The following is an 18,503-nucleotide window of genomic DNA, read 5'->3' as shown; positions in this document are numbered from 1 at the left end:
GAGCTGAGTGTTTAGAGATCTCATAAATTTTTGCACTTTAAATGATCCCTATAATGCCCTGAAAGAATGAAGCCTTCCTGGAAAATCTCAAACTTGCTCCTTGGGAGTTTATTTCTCCCTGGTGGAATCTGATTCACCACGATATTTATAGTGGATGTTTTGATTTTGCGCTGGTGCCTTGAGCTCACAGTGCATTTTTTCTAGACAGTGTTGTCATGAAATGTGACTTGAAAAACTATTTAAAGGCTACAGCAGCCTTTTAAAAAACATTCTTTTAGGCACGAATCAAGATTGAAGGCTAAACCATTTCTTAATACCTCTCTCTACCCCTCCTTGTTTCTGCTGGACTCGGACAGAGAATTTTGATGCCTATGAACTATTTGAAAAAACATCAGAACGAATGGGATACAGCATCTCACTCCCATATCGCTAGCTCAGGGTGTAAATTTTAGCCTCTTTCTTAGAGTGATCGGAAGTGAAAGCGGGTCTGATTTAAATCTATTATTGAAGGATTGTATAGTTTTCGGGTGCTCGTCATTGGGGAGCCCCTTTACCCTCACTTCTGAGATAAACAGGGCGTGAGAATGGTTGTGTAACAAAGGAGCTTCTCTGTTCTTTTTCCTCCTCTTTCCTTCTATTTCCTCCGGTGGAGGTATATAGTGCTTTTGCTAACAGTGCTCAGAAATTATGTTCTGAAAGGTGATCAATGTTAGCAAGATGAACTTGTTTCCTTTCTTTACATCTGTTTTTTGTAGATGATTTGTTATGAAGAATGACGATCTAAACTTCTGCAATGGCCAGTAAAGATCACCAGGTTTTCAGGACAAATCCAGGAATGGTGGCCAGTGTGAAATTGAGAAGCATCCAGGATGAAGCTGAGACCTTGGGGAGAGATCAGGGGTTGAAAAGGCTGATGTGGAATAAGGAGGGAGAAAAGAAGAGGGAGGGAGACCAGAGAGGAGAGCACTGTAGGACTTACCCCAGTGCTTTAGAACGGGCAGTTTTACCCTACTTTCATTTGGTAAACATTCGGCCATTTCTGGAGTCACATTTGGCTACTGCAGCTTGGGGCTAGGTAATACTGGTGTCTAGTGAGTAAAACCACATGCTGCTAACCACCCTATGACATATGGGACAGGCCCCCAGCAGAGACTCATCCAGCCCAAAATGGTGCTGTGGCTGAGAAACCTGCCCTAAACCATGAGAAGGGACTCAGTGGGAAGAGTGCCGTTTTGCAGCACCCCCTGCACATCCGTGCATGACTGTCTGACAGCAGGTTGCTTCTTCCTGATGACATATTGTGGGCATAGCTGAGGGTTCACATTAGGGTTCCTCCCCCACCATTCCTTACCTAACTGAGACTCTATCTGTTAGCATATACATATATTCCCTTCTCCCCTCGGCATGTTAAATCTCTTCAATCTTCCTTTGTTATATTGTACCTTCAGCACTTCCACCTCTGGCCCTTTGCCTATCTCATCAGCAGAGAAATACTCGTTAGGAGGTTCTCCTTTAATCACTTATTTGTTCGTTTCTCCAACGAATTTATTGAGGGCCTGCTGTGTACAAAGCATCCTTATAGATTCTTTGCATACATCAGTACATCAGTGAACAAACCAAGGCTGCTTGTGGAGGTTACCTTCTAGCAAGGAAGACAGACAATAAACAGTCAGTAAGTAATAGAGAAGAGATAATATGTTAAAAATTGTTAAGCACTTTGTTAAAAGAAAGAAAAGAAGAAGGTAAGGCGGTGAAGGTAGGGCCAGCTGTGTGTGGTATTGGCCGGCACAGGGAGGGAAGACCTCATCGGCAAAGTGCCAGTGGGTGCAGAGGGTAGGCAGGGAGGGACTGGTCACGGGCATTCTTGTTTTCCTTCCAAATGCTCACCTTTGGTAAAAGGAGCTCCAAACGCAGTGACAAGTCCAATAATCCTGAGTGCAGCCAGCAAAGGTTCTTCCAAGGAAGACTGAATCCAGGAGCAAGTTTTTAGAAATTTTGCCAATCCAATTTATGAACTGGTTCAGTGGCCTTAAGCTTAAAATGTAGGTCATCTGGAAGCCCAGGAGTTGAGTTATGGTTCAATAATTTCTTGAGGCCTCCACGATGTTACTGATAGTGAATGAAGGCTGCTTTCCAAAAAAAGACGGTTATTCGCCAGCACAGTATCTGCTATCACTCTTGCTATGCAGTCATAAATAGCACACTTTGTAACTGTACGCCATGTATCCTTCGTTAAGTCACTCAGTTCAGAGAGATTTTCAAATACCTATAAAGGGTAGTGCGCTGTGTACAAAGATGTGGAAGGCGGAGTCCTGAAACTTAGAGATCTCACATCTAGAAGAGGTGGACTTGGGTCACACTTCTTTCTAGTGTGTAGTTAGGTGTGATCAAGACAAAAATCAAATGTCATAAATACACAGATGACCAAGAAAAAGAAATCACAACCAAAGGTGCAGAGGGGGCTCCCAGAAGACAGCATGTGAGTAAGTCTTACTGGTCGAGTATGATTGACATAGACAGAAAGTGGAAAGGTGGGGACGGACACCCCCAGAACTAGGATGAGTAAGAACAAAGCAGCAGGGCTGGGAGGCTGACAAAAAGTGTTTAGGAAGCTATAGAGTAAGTGTGCATTCTTTGATCGCAAGCAGGTCTTTGCAAAAAGGATTGCTTAAAGCTGTTAAGAGCTAAATGTATTCGGACCATAGATCCCGAACAACTAAGTTCTCTCACCCTCGTCTCAGTTCTGAAATGTGGGGCAGCACATCGATAAGGTGATGGTACTACTTTGGAAGGGCTAGATTTTCTTCATAATATTTTTCTAATTTGTATTTAAAATTTTCACTTGAAAATCCTTGTCCAATTGAAAGACTTCACCAGCCTGAAGCACCCATTCCAAGGCACTTGTGTTTATTATGAAGTCAGTAAAGCTGTATTTCAGTGAACCGTCCCCATTTAAAAATTTTCTGCTCAAAATTTCTCCTCCTGGATATTGTTCATTATCAATATCATCACTATTCTACCATACAACTGTGTTGATCTTGTCTATCTTTTCAGTGTTAAGATTTACAGTAACTGTTTAAAGAGGAAATTATATATTAACTTAAAAGACCATGAACTAAGGTCCAATGAGGCAATATTTTGAAAGTTTGGTAACCTAATTTTGGCAATGTAGTATTCAAGACACAATACATGAAGCAAAATATATGCCCCCCTGTCCAAATGGAATCCATTACCCTGCCTGCCCCATAGCTGTAAATAAGCCTTTGGGGAAGTCGTGCGTATCACAATAGACCTCATCTTCAGGGATTGAGTTATTTAATCAGAGTGACTATTTATTGAGATTTCAGGCACTTTACTTGCCCCCCTCCCCTTTTTAAAGCATTGCTACCTTCTTTAATTCTGGCAGCAACTATGTGAGGTAGGGATTACAATTGTGACCATGTTACCGATGGAGAAACTGAGGCTCAGAATGGTTAAGTAACCTGTCTATGGGCGTAGTGAAGGAATGGATGCAGGCTCTTTGAAGCCCTGTTTCTTGGAAAAGATACTTTGGAAGAATATGACCTTCTTGCTTACCCTGTGGGAAGCTGAGACAATGTTAGCAAAGAATCGTATTCTTGCATCCCTACATAGAAGTGGGATGCTCCGGTCTGCAGAGAGGTAGCTTCTTTCTTTTAAGTGAAAAGCTTTGCTTTTCATGTTGGTTGGTGTTTTTCAGAATACCCAGGATTACATTTAGGTCATCCTTGAGGGGTGATGGATGAGAGAAGAATTTTAAAGGTTTTGATGTAAGGAGGCGAGAAAAAAGAAGCAGAATTAGGTTTCTGGACATCTAGATCTTACCAGCACTTACTCCACACGTTTTTTTAATAGCACTTGCCATGTTGTATTGTAAGTTTTCAGTTTATGTGGGACTCCTTCCCCTTACCTCTAGGCAGTGAGTTTCTTAAGGATAGGGACTATGTCTTCCTCAGTTTTGTGTCACCAGACTCCACGTGGTCCAGACAATGTCTGGGAAGTCATAAGCGTTCAATTAACACCCCAAGAACTGATGGTTGACCTGATTGGTTGTGTGCTTTGTTTTTTTAGAAAGAACAGATTTGGGGACTTCCCTGGTGGTCCAGTGGTTAAGACTTCGCCTTCCAATGCAGGGGGTGTGGGTTTGATCCCTGGTCGGGGAGCTAAGATCCCACATCTCATAGCCAAAAAACCAAAACACAGAACAGAAGCAATATTGTAACAAATTCAATAAAGACTTAAAAAAAAATAAAATCTTAAAATAAAAAGAACAGATTTCCCAGGCCTCCCAAATTTGCAAATTTTTTGGCAGTTGAATTATTAGCGAACTTTACATTTTACAGTCCTAGCCTCACCTAAAGTCATGGACAGAGATTCCTTCTCCTTCTGTTGCTCCATGCTGACCTGTGTAATTTTAGGTCAGTATGAAGGATTAATGGTGAGAGCCCCTTTTAAATAAGTTATTTTTTTTCTAAAGGTAGGTGGAAATGAGGGTTTTTAAAAAAGTGGCATCATTACTGTAAAATATTCATTTCCCAATCTATACTTAGATTGTCTATACAGTAATTTTGTACTTGACTAAGCACTTCCATAGAAAATAAGAAGGACATTTTCCCTCAGAGTGTAAATTTGCTGAAGTATGATAAGCCGCTACTTCATCTTTTCCCTTAAAATCTTTTTTTTTCCTGTTTCTAGTCAAGCATTTATTAAAACATTAGGAAGAAAATTTAGGTCATCCTTTTAACGTGCACTGACCTAGTTACTTTTTCTTTCTAAGCAACTGTTTAAACTAGATTTATTGAGGAAAGTGGTTGGTTCAGTCTTGCATTAAATCATATAGCACACAACAATGAGGAAAATTTGCAAAGTCCAGCTTATGCTATGCTGCCTCTTTCTCCCCTTTGGTGTCTTTGATTCTGCCCTTTTCCTTTGGATACCAAGGTCTTATTGGACCAGGGCTGTATGCGATTCACTTTTTTTCATATAGGAGTGTCTTTCATTGAAAACCCCTTAATTCATGTTACATGGTGATGATTCTAAAATCGCCATGTTAGTTGGCTCCTTCCCCAAATTAAAGGACACATTAACAAATAACTGGTTAGTGAGTAATGAACATAAACAACAGTCGCACACGTTATTCATTGGGCAGTTTGAAACTGCAGGTCTAATGCCTTCAATTGTCTCTTTGGAAGTTGCCTTTTCAGACATAAAATAGGATAGTACTGTGAATGCAGTCTTGATAGATGAAAATTCTATATTGTTCCCTTTTTTTGGCAGAAAATTTTCCTTTGCTTTCTCATTCATCACAAACTGACTTCTGATGATTATACAAGCAATTCTCCAAATTTCTTAGAATAATCCTGTTAGAAGTTTTATTAGTCAAAGAATATCTCTGTCCTAGATGGAATAGTTTGGTCCCTTATTCTACTGCTGGCCTTACTGCAAAATTATGGCTGAAATATACAGAGATCTTACGAAAATTTGACTTTGTTAAGGGTCTTCCACTGTTTTTGTTTTTATCCAGTCAATTTGAGTTTCAGGGAAAACTCAGCTGAATAAAACATTTCATGTAAATTTTGTTTGATCTGGTTTACGTTTTTACTTCTAATGAGGCACCGATTCTTAAATCAGCCAGCTGGAATTAATAATCCAGCAGAAAGGCGATGCTGCTAACACAGTCAGCTTTTCCTGTTCTAGGGGATTATGCTCTTAAATAGCCTACTTTATTGTTTGTTGAACAAACCTATCTCCCTTAGTTGTGCTGTCTTTGAAAATGGTTCTGATTTCCTGACAGCGCCTTGGGAGTCTGGAGCGGGGCTTGGAGGGAAGGCTAAGAATCTCCTGCCTTTCCTCCTCTTATGCAGAATCTTCTCTTTCTTCTCTAGGTGGCTGTTCTTTCCACTGCTATCCTGGCCCCATTTCTGCTATTTTGGTCACCTCTATGCCATGGATAGACCTATGGGTTCTCTCTCCCTACATCTTAATCTTACTATCTACCCTTAAAAGCCACAGTTCTCATGTCTACCTTGGGAAATCATACCCATACTTCAAGGCTCAACTAGAAAGCCATCTTCTACTTCCCAGACACCTCAGTCTCTTTCTCACTCTGCACTTCGCTATCATTATGGTTGGTACTGTTTCTACTGCAGTCATTCCCTCTTCCTTACTAGGATAATTTGTGTACATCTTATCTCCCCTACTAGACTGTGCACTCCTGGAAAGTGGAGACTGCATCCTTGTTCACTCTAGAGAACACAGTTCAGTACCTGGTATAAAATAGGATGATTTCTGAAGTGCAGAGAGTATCTTAGAGAATCTGCGCTCACGTTAGCCAATCGCATTCCTTCCGTTTGCATCACTTTCTTTCACCCCAGGTTCCAGAGGTGGCAGGCGTGGCACAGAGGTGCAAGTTCTGAGCTCTCTCTCCTGTGTCTAGGTTAGGCTGGCCAGAGGCTTGCCAACAAGGCCCTGATGAAAGGAAGCCACGTGCAGGGCATGAGACAAGAAAACACAGACAGTTCATTTTGATCGCCATAATGTGCTGTTTATTGGTTTCAGTGCCCATCTCATGGAAATGAAATATTTAGCTTCCTATTCTCCATTTAATACTTGGATTTTAAAAATGTATTATATATGAGCAGAACAGAAAGGAAGCTGCTCCTTCTATTTTTTATGACAATCTGACTGCATTAGAGAGAGATTATAGTTTGATTTCGCAGAGGAATACAAATTTTAATTATTAGACTCTGAAATGTCCCCAAGCAAAATTTCCTTACAATCTCATTAATATAACTTCTTTAAGTTCTAAACTGCAATTTGACTAACCAAAGGCAATGTACTCATGTAACAAAAAGTTTAAGACATTCAGAAGAAGAGTAGTAAAATAAGACTAAAAAATCCAAGCAATTCATTCAAAGCAGCAAGTGACAAATGCAAAAACTACTGCTGTCAAAAATGTAATTGTAAATCCAGAGGAAAAATGTGCAGTAACGTTGCGATGTCTAAGATACCTTTTAACAGTAAAATCTATATGCTACTGGGTATGGGCTGTTTAATGATGTTGCAGAGGAATTCTAATAGCATCCTTGGGCTGAACTCTGGGGAGAGCTGTTTTCAGTAACTCTTGAAGATGTTCCTCATGCCTAATTCATTCATGCAGAGGGTAGGGCAGAGAGCATTATTGCTAGAAAGAGAACTTCAGGGCTTGGCAAGTGACACAAGGCAAACCCAGGATTATAAAGCAGGAAGGCAGGGTGTGGTGGTACATATTTGAACCTCTGTAGAGACTTCATTAAACAGTGCACCCACGGGGGTACTTAGAGCAAATATGTTAGCAGAAACAATAACAAAGGGCCCTGATAAAAGAAAGCAATACCTAGGACATGAGACAAGAAAACCTGGATCGTGCAGAGGAGAAGCTCAGACAACATATAAAGAAGTAAGACTAGAGAAGAGAGACAAGCCCAGGAGCTGCAACTAAAGGTTTTTCCCTGCTTCCTTTGGAGGAGAAAGTAAAGTGTGAGAACTTGAATTTGTATTCTTTGTAGATGTTTATATACATTTATACCTAAGGCAATTCCGTGGTTATTTTTGCAGTGTATGGATTTACTCTTTTTCAGCATTTCTTAGGTTGTAACCATAAAATCCCAATATAAAGAATCATTGTAGAGATGGAACTTGCTGACAATTTGAATTAAGATTTTCATGAGTGGGCAGAACCAGAGGTGGCAGATGCACACATATAATTTATCTCACAATTAGAATGTACAATAAAATGCGATTTCTTTATTATATTCATAAATAATTGACCTTCCTCCAAAATCCCTGTTTACTAATTACCAAGAAAAACATTCAAATGTTCTATGTGGTTTAAAGCTGAATTGGATCTAGTAATTTGAATGGTTCATTTAGAAAATAGTCTTTCTTGGCCAGAATGCCCAGTTAATAACAGAGGCATTCTCTTCTCCTCTCTCTCTCTGCTTTGTTTCCTGAGGTTTGTGGAGAAGGAGTGTGACTTCTATGGTCTTGTGGAGCTGGGGAAGATGCAGGAAGCTCACACTAGATGTTCCTGGTTTACCCACTGTCATACACAACCAGAGTTTGTGGCCGGTGTAACTCTCACTTTGGGTTGGGCTCCTGCAGCCTTGGAGATGACGCTGGCTTGATATCACCAAGGTCCTTACTGGAGCTACAGTACCTCTCAGGTCTGGTGGGAAATCACATTCAGCCTTGACTTTGGGGGTCTGCTCTATAGCTCTTTCTACAGAATCCTTTGTGAGGAGTCTACCGCCGAGCACCTCCCATCCCCCTCACCCCAGACTCTCAACTACTCCATGTGCCCCCTGGTCACCAAGGGTGATACGGGAAAGGCTAATTCTCAAGTCTCTCCATTCCCACTGTCTACACTTTCCTCACGGTTTGAAGTGGCCACACACCAGATAGATGTTGGAGAGGTCATCTCTTACCTGGATCCTAACAGGGATCAGGGACAATAGCCTGTCTCTGACCTCAGTTTACCTCAATGTTATGATGCTGTTCTCCCCCATCTGGGACAAATCCCCCATGGGGAATATCAGGACCTGTATTAGGCTACTTTACTTTCCCTTGCTTTCTTCTTTCCAGCATTCCTGGGCCTGGAAGGGGTGTATTTTTCCTTTACTTCCTCTATATTTTATTTTCCTCTTTGATTCTAGCCAAGGCTTATTGGAGGACAAGTCTCTTCTCTATACTTTAGAAAGACTGTGGGTGCTGATTCCCCTTGGCTTGGTGACTGATTTGTCAGAGGAGGTTGGAATTATTAAGAAAACCATCTCTTAAGACAAGAGCTGAATCTTGCTGCCGAATCCTAGTTGGAACACCAGAATTTGACCTTTCTCTCTGCATTTCCAATCAGTAGCCACACCTTCTCTCCCACTTAACAACAAAAAATCGGATGCTTTAGGAAACATGCTTAGAAAGACAAAGTTGAAAGCAAATTGATTTTTAGAATATTACATATATTGCACGGCACTGACCCTCCCATCAGGTCCAATGTAAAGTTACTTCCATAAATTTATTTCAGTCTGTGTGTGCCTCAGGTTAAAATAGAACAGCACTGAGGTACAACCAAGGCAGCTGTAATAGTTCCTACCTAGAGACAGACATGCAGTTCAGGTTAAAAGTATATTTCTTGGGGGAAAAAATTCTGTGGCCTAATATACTCTGCCAAAAACACAAAACAAAAGAACATAAACTCTGCATGTGTGTATATACATATAAATGGACACACACTCATATATTTAGTTTTTTAATTATTTATTTTAAAAGTTTTTTTAGTTGTTTTATACTTGATTGATGAAAAAAGAACGTGGATACCATATTCCATTTACAGCCCTGAGAACTGTGTAAGAAATAATCAATTTAAAAGCAACTTCATGAAGCCATGAATATAACGTATTAACTTATATTGTTTAAACAGTGTAAGGTGTTTCCCCATAACATGAGTTAAATTATCTTTACACTTATCTTGGTACCTTTCAAAAATTCAATTCTTGCTTGTCATTTAATTCTAAGGAAACAGTACAGGAGTGATCATAATGAATTGACTTATATGGAAAATCATGATAATTCTTTGAGTGGAAAAGAAGTTTGACTTACCCTTCTGGATGAAACTCAGAACATGATCTGAATTTCTTTACTTCTAAGCAAATATTCTGAAAAATGAAATCAGTGATATGTATTTAAACAATCTGTGATTTTAGAAATTTGAGAAACAAGAATGACTGTTGATGAAATGCTTTTAAAAGTTATATTACTTAATATTGGCCCTCTGGGTCTAAGGTTTTTGCTTCAGCTGTAGGTAGCAATGTAATTCTTTACAAATGCATGTCCTATTATAGGTACACATATCCGCATTCCTAATATAATGTTTCCAATCTTTTGACATCAAAAACACTATTCCATGAAAAGTTGCCTCTTAGTTATGAAACTTACAAGAAGCTTTTTGGATATGAAATCATACGCCTGGTGGTATTTATCCAAAACTCCAGCAGTCTGCTGAAAAGTGAAACATCCCTAAAACCCTTCTGTTTGAGTTGCAAGGGACTTCAGTGATCCATCTACACTTTCTAATGGAAAGACCGTTCTCCTCTCCTTGGGGAAAAAGAGTGTAAAAGAGAGACTTCTGTCTTCATACAAACATCTGTTAACATAGCACCATCTTCTACAATCAGGGATATTTTATCCTCCTGATTTTACCTGCTTTAAATCTAACTTAAAATGTCCCTTTTGTTTGACTTAGTTCTTTTGACTTTAGAATTTTAGCTTTTCTGACATTATTTTACTTCCATTATTTTTTACATCGTATTTTTCACTGGGTACACATCTCTCCTTTTGTCATTTTAAAAACTGGAATTTACCCTAAAGCTTCTTTTGCAACAAACTGGTTTCATTGGGCACATCCTTTTTCCTTTCTTCAGAACCCATCAGCTATTCAATAACTAGAATTCTACTCTCAGGTTAACCTTATGATTCTTCTATTTAAACACAAAGGGAAGACTAAAATGGGTTTGCCTGATTTCTACATAGCTATACGTATTATAGTTGTGTCTGGAAACATCTGGACAAAATTTCTTTTTTTTTTTTTTTCTAAGTCAATGACATGATGCAATTATTAGAAGAAATTAAATAAAAAGGTACAGGAATCTATGTTTAGTGCTCCAGCTACTAGATTCTAGAGGTGACTTTTCTGCTGTGTCTGTACTTCCTCACTGATGGTCAGAAGAGGCTAGACTTATAAGATTCAGTTTTTCAAAATACTCCTTTTGAAAATGGTGTAAAAAATGCTTTAAATACACAGTTTTCAAATAGTGATTATCTCTGGTGTAGCATTACGGGAAGCTTTTTCATGTTCTTCTGCCTCCCTGTGTTTTCTAATTTTCCTGCAAAAAAAAAAAAAATTAAAAATTCAATAGTCTCAGTTCTACAAAAAACCAGTGCATATATTTCACTCAACTTATGTATCACTAATGTTTATCCTAATCAAACTGTTATGCTTTTAGCCTTGCTGTTTTCTACTGTGGTTTCTTATTGCCGAAACTCAAGAACCTCATGAATTTCTCTTCCCCGAGAGCTATATCTGTAGAATGCAAAAAGAACCCATGGACATATTCATTCATTTGGCTATTTGGTCACCTGTTGTTATTGAAACTTTTTTTTTTCCTAAAATTGAACTGAACTCAATTCAACCTGATTATTTTTCCAAAGACAGCCAGGAATTCTCCTTTAAACCGATTTCCTCTGACACCCAAATAAATGCAGAGTCCAGTTGTCGTCAGCACTGCTGTCTAGTCTGTAACTGCTCCATCTTGGATACCCAAAATCTTATTTTCAGGGTTATTTTGGCATCTGGATGCAACCTAAATTGCTAGAATTGGACCCCCAAAAGAGATGCTGACAGTTTTTATCATTCCTTTTCCCTTCTACCTTCATGCACTGCCATTTTCCCCTTTGGGCTGTAAGGAGAGATCCTTTGGAATGAAAAGCATACTCCAGCATTTTGTTTACTTGTAGTTTTGTTCAGTGCTAGACCTGGATAGTTGCAGAGGATGATGTGGCTCTGTAGTCTTAGTTGAATTTGATACCTTTTAAAAATATATAATTAATTAATTAATTTATTTTTGGCCACATTGAATCTTTGTTGCTGGGTGTGGGCTTTCTCTAGTTGCGGTGAGTGGGGGCTACTCTTCGTTGTGGTGCGCGGGCTTCTCGTTGCGGTGGCTTCTCTTGTTGTGGAGCACAGGTTATAGGCATGTGGGCTTCAGTAGCTGTGGCACGTGTGGGCTCAGTAGTTGTGGCGCACGGGCTTAGTTGCTCGGCGGCATGTCGGAGCTTCCCGGGCCAGGACTCGTGCCCATGTCCCCTGTGTTGGCAGGAGGAGTGAGTAAACAAATGAGAGAAACCTGCCAATCATGAAAGCTGTGCCCAGTGGTCCAAGAGTATGACACTGCTCAGTGTTGGCTGGGTCCTATTCGTAATGGTCTGTTGAGACTTAGGCGACTCTGTCCCTTTACAGAGAATAGACAAATCACAACACACGCATGCTGGACCACTACAGTGGTAATATAGCATTTTCTTGAGACCTACTATGTTTTAGGCACCTTGATCAGACTTTACCTATATTATGACATTAAGAGATAAGTATTGTTCTTGACATTTTTTGTGGATTAGGAGACTGAGGCTTAGACACTTTACTTGGTCAAAGTCATATACATACAGGATAGATGCAAGATTAAAACCCTGGTTTTTCCGAGTCTGATGCCCCTGATCAAAGCCGCACGTGATACTGCTCCACACAGTACCCGCCCAGTAAAAGGAATTAGGGCTGCGGTCTATGAGAAAAGGCTGTAGAAACTGTTGGGAGAGCTGTGGCAGAAAGGGTAGAGGGAAGAAAACTTGTGGTGGGAGGAATGGAAACTGATGTCAAATATTTTAAGGGTTATAATGTGGAAAAGAAGTTTGATTCTTTTCTTCTTTTTTATGACTCCAAAGGAATACAAGGATTGTGGAGTAGCAGTCAGTGAACCATAGATTGAAGAGAGATCTTCCTAGCTCTCAGTTGTATACAGAATAAAGCTGCTTTTGGAAGAAGCGAGATCCCAACTCTAGAGGTATCGCATAATTGGCAGAGATGGAGTGGGAAATATGCATGATGGGCTATCTTTTAAAAATTCCTTTCAACAGTGAAATATGTGTATAAACACACTTTGCAGATTAGAGAAAATTGATCTGGAAACTCATGTATTTTAACAGGATTTACACTAAGAGCTGTTTTACTAGTAACAATGAGAGTAAACCACATGCATTGTCTTCTCAGTTTCCTGAGTGTTCAGAGGTGTGAACTTTTGAGATGTTTGCCATGGTGGTTGGGGGTCTGTTGTTGGAGAGACCTAAGCGATTCCTCCTAAAATAAAGTCTGTTACTCTGATTTCATTTGTTACTTGCCCAAGACCAGTATCTATTGTGGCTTTTGGATGGACAGAGTGGGCAAAAGCTGTGTTCATACTAAGAGACGCACTCTGAACGCTTGCTCTTACTTATCCTCTCTGAGGTGGACATAATGCATCAGATTGGCGAAGGTGGAAGGAGAAAGTGTTGGCACATCTATGGTGCATTCAAACCTTGAGTAGACAGTAGTGACTCAGGACATTTCCTTTTAGCAACCAACTGCCTCGGGGATACTCCGCCTTTTCTATGTATCTCCAGTCGGGATTTCCTGACTGGTATGCCATTGTGCTTTTCATTTAGAGTGCATAAATCCAGAAGTTGTGTGACTCACCAGGTAACATAGCAGTGTAACCACGAGTGATGGCTTTTGAAAGCACTGACCACTTTGAACTTGAGAAGACAAAATCAGGGCTTCCCACAACTGATCTTGATCAACAACGTTGCAGTAACATTGCATTGAATCATTTACTCAAAATGATACTTGAAACACAATGATAATATCTTTTCCCCAGAAGCTTCCATGTTACTTCTTAATCACAACTAAAGACAAATAAGAAGACCCTGAAGCAGTTTTAGTTTCAGTACTTTCTGGAATGTACCATGGGGTTGAGAAAAGTGTTATGCCAAGATGACCTTGGGTGGAGGCGGAGCTTCCTCAGAATAGGAAGAGGAGAGCAGAGGCAGCACTTAACTCCTCCTAGAGCAAGGCAGATGTGACTATTGTCTATTTTATAGTCTCCTTTATTATCTTGTTAATGTTTAATTTTTATTTTTATTGAGGTATTTTTTGTACATAATTTTAAAACTCAAATAATATTAAAGCGTGCTGTCCCTCTCACCGTCTCATTTTCCACTCCCCAGGTATAATCATTCTCAACTCCTTCAGGTATTGCTTCCATTAATCACCTATATATTTCTAATGGCATGATTCTATTACTACTTTATCATATTTTATGTCTTAGCTGTTACCCATTGACTGTAGAAGATGAAGATTTTGCTTTCTTATACCCCTCTTCATGCAGACATATTTGTTCTTCCTGAAAACTTGAAGAATAGCTTTATGGTTAAGTCCATATTCAGGGTTTTCATTATTTTGTACTTGTAAATATTCACTGCTAAGTGTATTTCTTATGCAAACTTGTATTTTTGCTATGAATTTGTTGCTTTTTTTTTCTTTTGCTCGGCTCTCTTCAAGTTTCTGGTTAAGATTTCCTTTATCCTTTAACAGCTCTGTAAAATAACTTTCAATTCTCTTTCCACACATTTTCATCCCTCTTTAGCTATAGTCCTGTGACTTATCTTTGCTGTCATTCAGTGAGATCTCTTGCATTACAGTTTCTACTTCTTGGATATCATGTCTTGATCTTTTTGGTTTAATTCTTTGTTTTGATGGAGCATAACCTCCAGCAATCTCCTAAAATAAAGGGTGCATAGAAACAACATCTTTGGAGAGCTTGGATGTCTGAAAATGTGTCTATTCCATTCTAATGTGTGATTAATATTGATTTGGATTTGAGAAAGTTGTGCTCTCTACAGGGGAGGAATCATGGTAAGAATCCACGGTCTCTGACAAAACCGTCCAGTCTAGTGTGCATGTAGAAAGAAAGTGGCCTGAGGACAAATTCAGAGTCTACTGGCAGCAGCTTCTCTGGATGTCACCAGGACAAAGTGAATTCATTTTTATTACTTAGAATCGTTGGCATTATTTGAAAAGATGCTGGTGTGCTGTTATCTCACTGGGTACTAGTGACGCATATCCATTGGTAGGTAATGATCCATCTTAGGTAGCTATGCATCTATTATTAGAAGGAAATGGGTCACATCAGACCACATTGGTTTCATGTGTGATCCAAATAGAATATGTGCCTTCCCTTTAAGAAAAGAATGTATAGGTAGAAAGATTGTATGCTCTAATTCTGAGACTCTTCACCTGAAGTCTTCTATAGATCGTTTATGTGGGTCCTTGAATTCCTTAGACTTAGATACAAATTTTACTTGTGTTATTATGTACTCTAAGCTTCAGTGACCTAATAATAAGGTGAAGATAATATTAATACCACCTCATATGATGGTTGTGATTTTCAGTATTTAGATATTAGAATATATAAAATATATAAAAATACTTAAGGAGACCCATGACACACAAAAAGGTGAGGAACTACTGAACTCTAATCCCCCTCTTTCCTCCACTTAACTGAAGGAAAAACAGATTACATAGAGGTTTGTGTCCTGTTGATATGACATTTGCTTTTAGCACAGCTGAGTACAGCCCGCCGGTTTTCTGTCTCCTTGACCAAATTCTTCCCACATTAGGTTCAGCCAGGTTTATATTTGAGCCTTATCTATCATTATTACTCACTTATTTTTCAAGGGAAGGTGAGGTGAAAGTTCTTTGTTCTGAGATTCATTGCCTACAATTAAATGTGGCTGAAAGATGCCTCTGAAACCAGAAAGTGTCAAGGAAGCAGCATTTAATTTTGTCGTTATTCATTCTTCTTACCTGGCCAGGAGAAATATGTAAATAAAGATAAATCAATGTAGAGGCAAAATCTTGACAGTATTACATGACTGAAGTGTACATTGGAATCTTAAGGCAATTACAACCATGTTAGAACAAGAAACACTCTGCTACAGTGCTTTTGACCAAGGAGGTCAGGGTCTTTGTTTAATTGATCTCTTTTACGAAGTCAGTTAATGTAACTATGTGGAAGTAGGCTAATTAGTTGACATCCTGTGATCAGAAAATATTAAATTTTGATTATTAATTACATATAATTTTTACATGTATATTATTTACAAAATGCTTTCACATATTATTTTATTTAAAAACAACCTGGTATAGTAAACTATCATTGCCCATATTTACAAAGGAGAAACTGAGGACAGAGATCGGAAGAGATTTGCCTTAAGTCGTGTAGCTAATAAGGGTTAGCACTGAAACAAGAGTACTTGCCTTCTGATTCCAAGTTCAGTTTTTTTTTCCATCACACCACATGGCCTCTTAATCACCATTAGTCATGCTGCTCTTATTCTCCAGCGATGGATACATTACAGAGGTAAGGGTGAAACTGGAGTTGGCCATGCTGTCCTTGAGGGTTTGCAGCTATGCCCTGTGCAAAAGAAATATGCTCTGTTAGCCTGCCAGGTATGACCAGGCTGAGGGTTTGTGACCTCAAGGACCAGCCAGATATAGGATCCCAGGGAATTGGGGCCAATGCAGTCATTCACCAAGAGATCAACTTTACTTCTTCTATTTCAGGTAGGTGTTAATAGTACAAAGGACATGAGGCAAGTATGCCAACAAAGATTTATGAAGTTACCACACTCCTCGAAGGACCCAGCATAATGTAATTCATGTCCATTTTTTTGTCAACTGTATGAATCAATAACAATACTATTTAAAATGATGTTGAGTCAAGGTTTTCATCCCATGGTTTAACCTAAGAGGTAAATCACATAAAAATGTTGCTCATGTAAACAATTGCTTTTCATTAACCTCATCTTTTTTTACTTTAATTTTTTTTTATAAAAAGGAAAAAATACACAAAATTTTACTTTGTGAATAAATCTGCCACATGCAGGACTTGAAGTGATATTACTAATGCAGTGAGCATTTCTGGCTTGCTTGAGATGGGGAAGAAAGTGTTAAATCTTCCCCTGCTCTAGATTTAACACAGGTGGGACCTCAAAAGGTCTTGAACATTATTAGTGGTATTTTTTTTTTAAAGTGTCCTGATGGACAAAGGGTTTGAATCTCATTCCCATTTGGTGATGGTCATGGCCAGGACTGCAGAAGCCAACACTGCTCTGCATACACTAGAGACGTTGGCTTCACCAAACATGGTCTCATTTTCTCATAAATAGAGAAATGCCTCTTTAGCAAAGAGCTTATAATTTTTTATGTGAAATAAAAATTATCCTTTTTGGACAATATTTCTGCTGGAGTCCCTGGATAATTTACCGCCTTTCCTTTTGCACGGCTGTAATTGTTTTGAACACTGTATACATCTAGATTGAAGAAACTCTTTCAAGGAGACATCTTAGGAAACACTTAAGAATAATATTCAGCTTCATGTCCTGCATTCTTTAGATACTTAACAACTGAGTTTTACCCACCCCCCAATTTCTCTCATTCCATTTTCACAATTTTCTTCAAAAACAGCCTCTCAAACTTCTCTATTTTATATCTACATTTAAGCACAGTTTTCTCCACCTTTGCTTTAGTAATTTGAAGAAGGCCCCTTGGGGAGCACCTCCAAACTCCATCTGGTCCTTAGTTTTATACCACCTCTGCTCACCAGCCAATCTTTGTGGTCTCTTGGAAGGAGCCCAGGCATAATGCGGGGGTCACTGAAGAGGCTATGTATAAACCATAAAAAATTACTAATTTAATAATTAATTGAACAATTTAAAATTAACTTCCATTCAACCACTACTTCATTCATATTGGTGTCTTCCAGTTGTCTATATCTGAAAAGTCCAGGTATATTTCCTCAGTATTCTACTTGCTGGAGAGATGGGGGGAGGGCAGGCAGTGTCGGTAAACAGCTAAGCAACTGCTGGACTACCTTGATGGTACGCTGTCAATCTGCTTTGCTACCTTCCCCTAGTTCTGATTGTGGTTCTGAATTCTTTGAAGACTAAAAAGAAATTTCTGTACTTAACAATTGAACTAACAGCTTGACTAGGGGAAAAAATACTGCTGAAATCTGTCAATGAATGTCGCTAACTTACGTTGCATTTATAGACAGGGAGGAAACTAAACCTCGCAAGTTCTTGGAAAGATGTGCAAGCTGGCTGACAGGTGTGACATCTCAGCAAAATAAGTTAAGGCGACACTGAGCAGTGAGTTTTGTCCAGTGAGACTTGATTGGTCACAGATGACAATTCCAGCTCCCTGAGGTGTTTCTCCAGTGTCTATGATTAATATCAAATGTCAAGTAAGGCTCACTTCCAACAATAAGGTCTAAGACATACTCAGTTAAAGCAACATAGGATTTTCATTTCCCATAACCCAGTGAAGCTATCCAGACATTTCCTGGGGGATTATCCCCAGGATGAATTACATAAAAGGGGAGCTACAAGGGCTTTCTTCCTTAAGTAAAACTTCAAGCAGTGCACAACAGAAGCAGATACGTATCACTTGCATGAGGAATGGTAGGACAGGCTTTTTTTTTTTTTTTGCCAAAGGTGTTGGATAGGTTAAGATAGAAGATTCTGAGATAGACTCAGATGAAACCTGGATAACACGTAATCATGGAACAAATGATTTCAACCAAAACCAAAGTTTGGTTATGTATTTTCAGAGTAGAAAAAGAAGAGGTGTTCTTTGTCTTTTTCACTATTGATGCATACATTCTACAGTATAATTGATGATAAATGTGGTGCGTCTATACATGTGTGTATATTTTCTTGTTTTTGATGCCTATAATAGCCAAGGGTCTAAGCATCAGCAGTAAGAAAATCTATATATTCGTTTTGCAAAAACATTTTTATAGGAG

At 39.0% G+C, this 18,503-nt stretch overlaps 1 protein-coding gene across 9 annotated transcripts in view; it reads left to right on the top strand.

Annotated features, from left to right (window-relative positions):
* LOC307186164 (uncharacterized protein) overlaps positions 1–18,503 on the top strand; it is a 437,480-nt gene that overhangs the window by 162,248 nt on the left and 256,729 nt on the right. For 3 of the 9 annotated variants that reach the window (XM_079921020.1, XM_079921024.1, XM_079921026.1), the window contains one exon: positions 12,547–12,665. The exons of the other annotated variants lie outside the window; for them this stretch is intronic. The gene's annotated coding sequence lies outside the window, so the exon portion shown is untranslated. The remainder of the gene's footprint in view (positions 1–12,546; positions 12,666–18,503) is intronic. 9 annotated transcript variants of the gene reach the window in all.

The sequence above is a fragment of the Stenella coeruleoalba genome, assembly GCF_951394435.1.
Source record: "Stenella coeruleoalba genome assembly, chromosome: 4".
Classification (NCBI taxonomy): Eukaryota; Metazoa; Chordata; class Mammalia; order Artiodactyla; family Delphinidae; genus Stenella; species Stenella coeruleoalba.
Note: the sequence above shows the minus strand (reverse complement) of the source record. Positions and strands in the feature narration are given on the sequence as shown.